The sequence below is a fragment of the Corvus brachyrhynchos genome, unplaced genomic scaffold (assembly GCF_000691975.1).
Source record: "Corvus brachyrhynchos isolate BGI_N302 unplaced genomic scaffold, ASM69197v1 scaffold126, whole genome shotgun sequence".
In the NCBI taxonomy this organism is placed as follows: domain Eukaryota; kingdom Metazoa; phylum Chordata; class Aves; order Passeriformes; family Corvidae; genus Corvus; species Corvus brachyrhynchos.
In genome coordinates, this window is record NW_008239283.1 from 9177191 (window position 1) to 9189493 (window position 12303).

Here is a 12303-nt window from a genome sequence, read left to right on the forward strand (position 1 = left end):
GGAGGTCTCCCTGCCCTCTGGAGCACCAGGCAGCTTGGGTTGGATTGGAGGAGGCTGGGCACACGCCTACTCCATCTCCAGAGTGGCTCTCCATAACCTGTGACTGGGTTTTTCCAAGTCCTCATGCTGTTGCTCAGGTTATAAGGGAGAAGGCCATGATGGAGCTGTGTCTGGCTCCTCACCAAGCACGGCCAGATGCAGAGCTCCTCTTGGAGAAGTTGTCTTCTCCCAGCACTGGCTCGTGCCTCCAGGCACTCCCTGCCCAGATCTGACCATGGCTGTTCTCTGTGGAAGACACACAAATAAAGGCCTTGGTGCCAAGACTTGCACATTTGGGGGTGCCAGCATGGGCCACCCCACTTTGCTACAGGAGGAGCATGGCAGAAGGTGAAAGTTTTATGGGATGCAATTGAAATACAGGAGCAAAAGGAAATAGTCTCCTGGCTCCTTCTGCAACAAGGGACTTGTGGGTGATGTGATGGTTGTCTTGGCCACAGCAATCACAAAATGATGGAGCTTCAGAGGAGTAAGGAGGGGAGTCAGCAGCACAACTGCCTTGGGCTTCCAGAGGGCAGATTTGGCTTCTTCAGGAGACCAACTGACAGAGTCCCTTGGGAGGCAGTTCTGAAGGGCAAAGGAGTCCAGGAAGGCTGGACATTCTTCAAGAAGGAAAATCTTACAGGCACAGGAGCAGGCTCTCCCCATGTGCCAAGAAAAGAGCCAGTGGGGATATTGCCTGGCCTGGCTTGGTGGAACTTTGGGCTGGAGCTCAGGAAAAAGAGGAGAGTTTGTGACCTTTGAAAGAAGGAGCAGCAACTCAGGAGGACTACAGGACTACAGGGATGTCATGAGGTTATGCAGGGAGAAAATTAGAGGGGCTGAATCCCAGCTAGAACTTAATCTGGCTACTGCTGTAAAGGAAAAAAAGCAATTAACAGCCAGAGGGAGAATCCCCATCCTTTATTGGATGCATGGGAAATAAAGTGACAAAGGCTGAGATACTTAATGCATGAAGCAGATCCTCCTGAGTGCCATCATGAGGCATGTGCAGGACAATCAGGGGACCAGTCCCAGCCATCACTGGTTTGTGAAAGGCAGGTCCTGCTTGACTGACCTGATCTTCTGTGACAAGGTGACCCGCTGAGTGCATGAGGGGAGCGCTGTGGATGTTTTCTACCTGGACTTCAGTAAAGCCTTTGATACCATTTCCCACAGCATCTCCTGAGGATACTGGCTGCTCATGGCTTGGACATGTTCACTCTTTGCTGGGTTAAAAACTGGCTGGATGGCCAGGCCCAGAGAGGTGGTGAATGGAGTCAAATCCAATTGGCAGCTGGTCACCAGTGGTGTTCTTCAGGACTCAGTGCTGGGGTCAGTTCTGTTAATGTCTTTATCAATGATCTGGATGAGGGGATCAAGTGCACCTTCAGTTCACAGATGATGCCATGTTGGGCAGGAGTGTTGCTACTGGATGGCAGGAAGGCTCTGCACGTGGATCTGGACAGACTTGATCCATGGGCTGAGTACAGTTGTATGAGGTTCAATAAGGTGAAGTGTCAGATCCAGCCCTTGGGTCACAACAATCCCAGGCAGTGCCACAGGCTGGGGCAGAGTGGCTGGAAAGGTGCCCATTGGGAAAGGACCTGGGTGCTGGCTGACAGCTGCTGAACATGAGCCAGCTGTGCCCAGGTGTCCAGGAAGGCCAGTGGCACCTGGCCTGTACCAGCAATAGTGTGGCCAGCAGGACTGGGGCAGGGATTGCCCCTCTGTACTCAGCACTGGTGAGGCTGCACCTCAAATGCTGTGTTTTGGGCCCCTCCCTACAGGAGGGACATTGAGGTGCTGGAGCGTGTCCAGAGAAGGGAAACGGAGCTGTGGAAGGGTGTGGAACATAAATACTACAGGGAGTGGCTGAGGGAGCTGGGGGTGTTCACTCTGGAGAAAAAGTCTCAGGGGACACCTTATCACTCTCTACAACCATCTGAAAGAAGTTGTAGTGAGGTGTTCTCTCCTCCCAAGTAACAAATGATAGGAAAATGGCCTCAGGTTTCACTAGGGGAGGTTTAGATTAGATATGAGGAAAAAAAATCTTGGAAAGATTTGTCAGGCGTTGGAACAGACTGTCCAGGAAAGTGGCTGAGTCACCATCTGTAGAGGTATTTAAAAGATGTAGATGTGTCACTTACGGACACAATTTTGTGGTGAACTTGGCAGTGCTGGGTTAGCAGCTGGACTTGGTGACCTTAGGGGTCTTTTCCAACCTAAACCATTCTATGGATTTTCATGTGTTCTTTAGGATGAGACAGCAGCACAGGAGAGTGTTTATTGATCCACTTGAAAGTATCTGTCCCTTTTATCCCCTTTGTGGTTAAGTCCCCGTCCTCAGCCACATGACTGCTTCACAGATGGAGAATGAGGAATGGCTGTAATCCGTGCTTTAGAGGGTTTTGCTGAGCACACCCCTGTGGACAGGACTGGAGTTGCTACAGCCATTAAAGGTAGCTAGCAGATTCCTGGCAAGTCTGAAGACTTGCTGGAAGCACTTGCAGCCCATTCTCAGTTCATTTCTCTGTCCTGAAGAGTCTGAGCTGCTGCTGCTTCTTCCCTCTGCAATCCCCCTCAAATGATTTTGTGATCCCTTCCCTCCCACTAAGGGGTGTGCCAAGGAGTGGGTCAGGACATGTCAGCAGAGTTGTACTCCTGCACCAGGTAGGTGTCTTACCTCAATTTTCTCCACTTAAAGAATTTAAATACCCTGAGAAAGTCCAGCTCAGTTGATCAGTGGTAACTTAGGTTAAATAATTCCACCACCTCTGATTGTGCAACCCAACTTCTTGCTTGTGCAACCCTCATTTACCCTCTCCGAGCAAATATTGCACAGCCCTCTCTTCCCTTCACCAACCCAACACATTTTTCCTGCTTTGCCTTTTCATGCACTTCCATGAAGTATGGAAAGGGCCCACCCCAGCGAGTGCACTCCAGCCCTGGCAGGAGCCTGCTGGGAGAAGGCTCAGGGAAATGGATGTAACACTGACTTCAGGGAGAAGGCAGACCATAAACCACCATCCCCTGCTCTGGGGGGAAAAAAAGAGTCCTGCAAAGCTTTAGGGAGGCTGCTGGGGCAGCAGGGGCATTGAAATCGACCCAAGCATGAGACTGGAATGGAGAGGGTCTCTCAGAGATTGGATGGCTGTGTGCTTGTATAAGTCCAGAGAAAGGCCACCTCTCATTGTGAGCCCCAGTCATGGATCCATTTTTGGACAACACGGGATTACAGCTGGTATGTGCATGTAAAACGGGCTGCAGAAGGTTGGTTCAGAGCGGGGTCAGCATTTGAGTGCCCAGCTGTGCATGGCTTTCCTCTGCCGGGAGGATGGGAGGACAGTGACACCCACTGCAGCCATTGTGTCCCCTGGACCACTGCAGCACAGGAGATGTTCACGTTTCAGGTTCTCCCTGGGGATCTGACTGCAGCCAAAGGCTTGGGAAGTATTGGCCTGTTAGTCCCAGGGCCCTTACACAACATTACTCCATTCTCCATGCTGCTTTGTCATAACTTGGCATGTACTGAAACAGGCCCAGCAGAGCCACCACTTCCCAAACCCCAGCTATTTACGTCCAGACTCGAGTGCCAGCCCATTAACCAGGAGCCAGGGACTCCTCTCGCTGCACAGCTCAGGGACAGTGGGAGTGGGCGCTTGTCCCTTGGGGCAGGCGGGATGCACGGGATGACGCTCATGGGGTTCAACCCACTGAGGGACCCGGGGCCACAGGGCTCAGCAGAGACAGTGCTGGGGCACAAGGAAAGGCAGGAGCTTGTTTGGGAGTGGAGGAGACTGGGAGCAGCCGTGCGGGCAGTGGAGGGACAGCGAAGGCAGTGTAAACCAGACCGAGCTAGCGGGGCTGGGGGATTACAGGGTGCCAGGGAAGCTGCTCACAAACACATCGGGGACAAAGCAGCCCTCCAGAGCTGAGGGGTAATGAGTAATTAATGAAGAGAGGGATGAAATTCATAATGACTCAAAAATGTCCGAGATAATGAACTCCTTTCCTTTAAATCCACCTTTAACAAGAAAGCTAAGGGAAAGGATTTAGATCAATTAAGAAGTAAAGAAAGGCAATCTTGTAAAAATAGCTATTGACACAAGCAAGTGGGGGAACGGCTGGAAAGTCTTGCCATGGCAGTGTATAAAACAATGGTGTATGGCATAAAGACACCCATAAGTGACACCAGGTAGAGTAACAGCCAAGAGGGAGCTTCAGAATACATTTAACAAATCCCTGCAAATGTGGAGGGGGCTGTGAAGCATCTGAGCTCTGGGGAGACCATGGTGGGGAGCAGCAGGGGGCAGGGGCCGCGTGCACTCCTGCGGGAGGCAGCAGCCCTGTGGGAGCATCAGCAACCACTCCTGGGCAAGGGATACACAGTGGCCTTCGAAGGGAAAGCTGCAATTACCTTCAAATTTACCGAAGCCTAGGGGGCTGGAAACATTGGAGCTGCCCCTAAAACATATTCATTACCGCCCTCTTAGAGGAAATATTTTTGTCTCTCTCTGTCTGCCATGCAGCAGGATACTTCTTTTCCTTGTCTGGTGACCCAACTTCGTAACACCCATAACTCCACCTCTCTCCCCACTGCCTTGCTGAGGAATGACCCCTGTAAGCTCCATTGTGCCTGGACCTGTCTCCTGCCCCCTCTACAGGTGCCCTGGCGCAGGGTCCCGCTTCCCCTGTTCCAGAATGCTCCCTCCCGGCACAGGCTGGGCTGGCTCAGCATCTCTGGATGGGCTGGTGCTTGGGACCAGAAGGGTTAAACGGATGTCCCTGTCACAGGGGCAATTTCTTGACTGCCGCTCTATAAATAGGAGCTGGGTTTCTAATCTGCTTGCCACTCGTTTCCACTCCCTGCCAGTTTTTTCCTGCTTTTTCCTGCAAGGAGGTACCTGCAACTGCTACAGTCTGCAGCCCTGCAGCCACTGCTGTCAGAGGAAGAGGAGCAGCCGAGTCCTTCCCGATGAGATTCATGTGTCAGTCCTGCTCTAGCCCATCCTCGGTAGCAGACACACAACAAAAAAAAAAAAGGAAAAAAAAAAGAAAGGAGGGAAAATAAGCCCCGCCCTGGCAGGGACTCAGGATCCTGGTCCGTCCTGGGAGTCTCCAGCCCAGTTTGACTTCCTGCCTTGCCCCTCCAGAGCCGCCTCGGAGCCATCCCCTTTTAGGACAGGTGAAGCCCTGGTTCAAGCACTGCAAGCTGATGTGGAAGACACAGTTCAGCTCCCCGGGTAAAAATCCCTCTTGGAGAGGGAGCAGGGAGTGGGAGCTGACAGCATTTTTGGTCTCTTTGCAAGTCTCCAACCTGCTGGCTACCCCCAAGCCTGCATCCCCTGCCCTATCTCCTCCATCTCTCCAACAACAAGAACAACTCCATCCCTGCTGAGCAACAGGCTGTAAATCCTTGCCAGGACTTGTTGGAACAAGGGACTGGGGGTTTGCAGAGAAGGTCTGTGAAGAAAAGCTGGCTTCCCACTGGGGAAGACATGGGCAGGTTGGAGTGAGGCCAGAGATTAGCAAGGACATGATGACTCCCAGCAAGCTTGACCTGGGCTGGATAACAGGCAACAGAAGGGGCTCAGGGAGACATGAGAGCAGCCCTCAAATATGCAAGAGGCAAAAGCACGGGGGGGGTTAATCTCTTCTCTGGATAGGGCAAGATATTTTGGGCTTAGCAAGAAAACTTTAGATGAGGACAACGTAACAGTCAGAGTAATAAAGTTAACTTGTTTCCAGGCCTAATTTTGACAAAGGGATGATGTGATCAAGCATGTGAAAGAACAGAATCCTCCTGTTATCTTGACCTGTTGCACGTCAGTCCACTTAATCTGAAAACTCAGCTTAGACAAGCTTCTCTGTTGATGGACAAGGAATAGACTGGAGGGGAAGTGGCCAAAAAGTGGGGCAGTTCACTGCATGTCTCCTCCCGAGCAGTGTCCACGCAGCCAGGTCAGGTGTGTGTCCCAGGGGCCTTTCCCTGTGTGCCCCCTCGAGCTTCATTGCTGCTGACAGACAGACAGACTCTTTCCAAGGCTGCTGACTCACTGAAATGGAAATGTTCTACCAGAAATTGCTGAGTTTGATAAAATTGCTAAGGAATCCTGCTGGCTTCCCTGACAGCTTGGCTCCATGCCCTGCATTTGGAGTAGCTGCTGGGAGGGAGGTTGGTCTTTGCAGCCAAAGAAATGTGATACTCAGGGCTCCCAGGGTGATGGCTCTGCTGAGGCTCTGGACAGGCTGTGCCAAGCCAGGGCACCCTGGTGGCATCTTCAGCTTCATGTCCTGCAGCACTCTGCCTTGCAGCTGCCCCTGGTGCTTCTTGTGCCGTGGGGTGTCTTCCATGGAACATGTCTGGTTTCAAACCCCAAACTAAGCTTTTTTTTCTCAAACATCTTGCCCCCCACTTGCACCCCAGCACCTCTTGCCCTGGGAGGACAGAGAACACCCACCCAAAGTGACAGTGGTTTTAATTTAGTCCCTGTCTTGCAAAAGACCAGCTCTTCTGGCCAACAGTAAGAAATAAATGGAGGTGGTTATTTGCCTTGTAGAGCCAATCCAGGTAAGCAGAAAGCTCCACGTGCTTTTGCATTCCATTGATGATGGAGAAGCACCTCCAGTCTGACCCAGTTTGGCTCCCAGCAGCCTCAGCCCTCACAGCCTCCCCAGAGCTGGGGCTGAAGTTTTGGCCACCCTCTGCCTCGCTCAGCTGTGCCCTCTCAGCACTGTCATGGGTGTTCCTGGAACCAAAAAGGGCTCCTTTTGCTGTTCACCACTTCCCACCACTTCTTGTTGCAGCTCCCTGTTTTATACTTGGCTGCAGATGGTCCCTGCTAAAGGACCATGGTGGGATCTGTCTCTGAAAGTTTAATGCAGCTTTTTTAAGAAGTCCCTGCAGGTTTTCCTTTCCAATGAGCTTCTTCATCATGCTGGTAAGCCAAAACTGCTCTTGCCCACTGGGGGCTGAGAGCCAGGAGATGGCATCCTTCACCTCTGCTGCGGAGAGGAGCCTGTGCTCTAACCTCGGCTGCTCCTGCGTGGTCAGCGATAGGTGACGGATCCAGGCTTTCCTCTGGGACAAACCCTTGCTAGTGGGAGGTGGGGACAGGACAATCCTTTTTGTTCTGAGCCAGAAGCTGAAATCCAGCCTGTGCCAGAGGTAAACCAATGCTTGGAGCAACTGGGAGTCCTGCAAAGGGATCCTTGAAAGGGATCTTGGTTTAATCCATGATACCTCTGCAATCAGGGCAGAGGGCCTCGGCTCTCCAGGAAGTCCCCTGCGAGCTGTCAGGGTCACAGTGGGGAAGGGATGAAAGCTTCACTGCAATGGGCTCCAAAAAGCCAAATCCCTGTGAGCTGCCCTGCTCCTGCCATGCAGCATGGGAGCCAGAGGCCCTTCTCATCCCCCTGGGACCTGTCTGCAGCTTGGAGCACTCCCTGGAGGGCATCCCGAGGATGTGGGAATGTCCTTGCAGTAGCATTTTGCCCTGCAATCATTACCAGCGTGTGGCTTCCCACTCTGTTTTGGCTTTTGGCAATCACCGTGTTTTGGGCAAGAGCTAAACATTAACTTAGATTTGTACTTAATAACTTGGTGGTGTGTTTGGAACTCAGTGCAGAGGGAGGAGACATGCTCAACCCCCTTCCCCTGGCCTTGCCGAAGGTTTAGGGATGCCAAAGCAAGAGAGTCACTGAGTGCACACCATCAGTCACTGAGCACACACCTATGCTTGGCTGAAGGCATAGTCAGGTATCCACCAAGTCTTGTTTTCATCCACCAAAAACCTTTGATTCCCATGATTACCATAACTAGGAGGACCTTACTGATTTGAAAGCAGAGTGAATAACCTTCTCAGCAGAAATCAAAGCCCCGGAGGGGACCGGTATGTACAGGAATGGCATTAACAACTAATCCCCTCTAATCCAAGATGACATCCTTATCACATGAGGGCATAAAATGTAATTAGACTTATATAGTGCTATCTCCAGAGCACTAAGCAAATATTAACCAATCCATCTTCCCAGTGCTCCTGTGGGGACAGCCCAGTTGCCCTGGATGTGGGTGGGGAAACAGGCATGGGATGGTGCACTAACAGGGCCCCTTTCAGGAAAAGGCCCTGCAAACTGTGCATCCAGAAAAAAAAAGTTAGCAAAGCAATTTACAGTCACTGGGAGATCTTTTGGGGACATGGGGCACATCTTCCTTCAAGGCTCCTGTTATCAAGGGGATGGTGAGTTTTTTCTCTTCTGCTGTTTCTCTGCACTTCCAGGATCCCGCCACAGCTATTACATATCTGTAGGGAGTTAAAACACATGCTCAGACATGGGCTGCCTCTATCGTTGAAACACAGTTAAATTATATCCAACCATTCCTTCAACTCTGTTTGTGTTAGGGCTTGTTTTCTGACCTTATGTCCCAGCTTCCCCCCACCTCATGGATGCTGCAGAAAGCACCTTTGCCAGGGGGAGCCTCCCCTTCCCTTGGTTCTCTGAGGTTAACTGGCCCCAAGATGGGAAATGCAACTGATGGTCCCTGCCGGTGTGGGATGACGCCACTTCCCTTGGGACTAAAGCCAGCGTGCAGGCTGTGCAATCTGAAGTGAGCACTGCCATCCCTTGGTGCCAAGGGTACCTGGCACTGGGCAGGGAGCTCTGCCTCAGCCCTGCCTGCACAAGGCCTTCCAATGGGCTGTGGTGTTTTTTGCTTTAGAGCCTGATTCCCTTGGAGCAGTGGGACCATTTGCAGCAGCAGGGGATGTGATCCTCTTATCAGTGTTGGTTAGCCTTGGGTGCCCTTGACAAAGAGCTGCTTGTGATGGAGGAAGACACTTAAAAACAGCCACTGCATTTCTCAAGGCCTTGGGATAAGATTATTTTTCTTGGGCTGGCAATGGTCTCTGCTTTAAAAGTAGTTGGATGCAATTGAGTGTGAAGTACAAATTCCTCGACCAGTCTCTAAAATCAAAGACACCCACAAAAAGGCCACTGGCATTTGAAGGACAGAAAATTGAATAGGCCCCTCTTTGGTGATGTTGTTTCCTTGACTTGAAGACATCACCCTTGAAGCTCTGTCCCAACACACACTTATCAGAAGGCCTGGGAAGAGCTGTGCAGTGCAGGGTGAGGGAAGACAGTTGCTGTGTCCTCTGGGTGCTCCCCCACTCTGGGTCACCTCTCCCCACTGAGAGCTGCTCCCACACCCTTCAGGAACCAGTCAGTGAAGTTTTGTTTTATTTTCCCTTAGGATATTGGGAGTAAATGAAACAAAACTGTTTCATGTGTTTGTTTGCTTTATTAATAAGGTTCCAGATTTTCTGGACTAGAAAAGAAGATGCTGTATGCACAAAATGTCAGCAAACTTTGACAGGCACAAGGAGGGAAGGAATGCCATCGAGGCAGGAAGATATAGAAGTGGTTCATGGAAAGCTGTTTAGACACTGGTCTCTTTGGAGTTAAGACCATGCTATACAATCAGTGGTATTCATACCTCACTAGGCTGAGAGCAGAATCCATCCCCAGCCCTCCCTTGGCTTCTTCCCTCCCTGCTCCCCACACTGTGCTGGCACCACCACTCCACACTGGGATTCAGATCCTGGGACTGATCCATCTGAGAGGCAAACTGAAGACCAAAAAAAAAGCCATTTCTTCTCTCTTGAAGAAAGAACAATTCCCAGAGGGAGCTGCTCGCCTCCTGGCACAGGTGAGAGGAGAGGTGCAGCGCTCCTGCAGTGGGTGGGTGGAAGTGCGTGGGGAGGCAGTGCAGCTCTCAGGGCAGGACTATGTCACCCCAGAACCCACTAGGGACACCTCAGTTGCTGAGAAGTGGGTGCCACAGCAGGTTTCTGCCCGCTGAGGAGCTGCTGCTAACTCTGTGTTTAGGGTGGCCAAAAATCCCTGTGCTAAGAGGTTGCCTTCCAGCCATGAGGGAGTTAAAACCCACAAATGCCCAAATGTTAGCATGCTGCAGAGTAGGGAGCAGTCTGTGCCCTTTTAGAAAACTCACCTGACATTTCTTTTCTAGCTTTATTGTGCTGCCAGTGAACTGCTGGAACATGTGTGACTTGGCCAATCTGTCCTCTAAAAGCCATTGAAAATGTTCCCTTTCCTTGCCCGAGGGCCCCTGGCTCCAGAGTCGAAGGGTTTCCTCCCTCTGCTTCTGGAGCTCAGGCTGCCCAGATTAAATAATGTATTGAAAAATTCCATAGCAGCTTCCGACCTCAATGAATAGCATATTCAAGGCCACTGGAAGGCTCTTGCCTTTATGTAGTTCAATGGTTTTCAACCATTATTTTTATGTCCAGTAGAGATGGGAATCCCCCAAAAGTCACATCTATAGCCAGCTGGCCTGTGAAGTGCAATCACTCTCCACTGGAGAGGAAATAACACCAGGAGCAATCTGGGCCCTTGCAGGGTCTCCAGGTCACTGTTTGAAGCCTGCTGCAGCATGACCCCCTCATCAGGAGGAGCCACGGGATTGCACCTGCAGTTTCTGGCATCTAAATCCCCACAGGTGAGGGGCTGCAGAGCAAAAGTCCTCTAGTCACATTTACCCATGCCCAGCTGGGTTGGGCTGGACCTAGCAGAGATACACTGTCAGGCTGGACCCAGCAAACAAGGACAGCCCACAGGCTGGAACAAAGCCTCAGACCATCAGAGGGGTGATAGCAGGAGAAGAAGTTACCCTTACTAAAAGCACATTTCTTTTCACTGAAAGCTCATAGTCTGATTGCTCCCAACTCCCTGCTGCTGAGCTGGGATAACACCTGGTGTGCTGCCCACAGCCTTCACCAAGAGACATCTCCCCACATCATTGTGTTACTTACTGTTTGATTCCTAGATTTGGGCAGTTAGCAAGCTGCTCAAGGAGGCCATCCCTCCCCTTTTGTAAATATTATCACAATGTGGCTTTTTCTCTGGAATTCCCCATGGATTCCAAGTCACGCTATACCCTGGCACCAATGGTAGGGACAGTTCTTCAATGCAGTTCATGCTTGGATTGCTGGATTATAACCTTGTAATTTTACTCACTGCTAAGGTTAGGACAGTCCAAACAAGAAACCTACAGGAAGAAGAACTCTAGAATAATTTATTTTATGCTTTTGAAGAAAAAAAGCAGAGAAGGCAGGTATAATGATAAAATCAAAATGCTAGCCACTTCAAATAAGTGGAAACTATTGAAAAGCAGCTATGATGAAAAATCTGACTGCTTGACACTACTAAGTAGATGATGTCACTTTGGTTTTATTCTATTTATTTATCATTAAAAAATGGTGCTGTCTCACCATTAATAATCTCCATGACTGCTACTGCTCACACCAGGTGTTATGAGCTGGACATTGCTGGATGCACTCAGCTTCCCCTTCAGTGTTACCACCTTGCTTCTGTTTGTGTCAAGAAAAGACCCTTCCCAAGAGATGTTTATAAATTGTGACCAAGTTTCTTAACCTTGTTTTGATAAATGAAAGCAGGTGTTTGGCAGGATTCATCTGATTCATCTCCAGTGTTTATAGCACTGGGATCTCACTGGCACAATCCAGGGAATTCAGGTGCCTTGCACCCTATCCTAAACAAATATTTATATTAAGTCAAATAAGAAAGGCAGAGCTACACTAAAACTACTATCAACCTTATCCTATTGCACACTAGTATTCATAATTTTTACATCTTTAGTCTATATACAATAGCTTGTCTTCAAGACCACAAATTTCTTTTACGATGGGCAACATGTATCTATAGCACAAAGCTCTTGATTGAATCATTCTGTGGTAAGACAGTTGTTTAGCTGATGCCTTATAAACAGACGTGTCAGGAGTGGTTATCCCATTCCCTGCTCAGGGTCAGCTAAGAGCAAATCCACAATGTATTTCAGTGTCAGAGGAACCCATATCCTGGGATGAACCAGAAAAACTGTTTTATGGACAGAGTAAGGTTGTATTTATATGAATATGTGCAGACGTTGGGTAGTAATTTTGTGTCTTCCTGGTTCTAGAGAGGGGAATTAAGATGGTTTGTGTGTTAGACTTTTTAATCTCAGTTAATTGATTGCCAATTCATCTGAGGCAGTTAATGATGTGGAGAAGCTGATGGGATGTCTGTCTCAGGACATAATCATTTCTGTCATTCCTTCCTTGAGCTGAAACTAAATGTTCATTAATTGGCACTGATTGATTAAAGTAGAACAATAGAAAAACTTCCTCTGAAAGTCTGTGCTTGTCTTTGCTGTGAAATACGGGAGTGCTTCTAGGCTGAGACAAA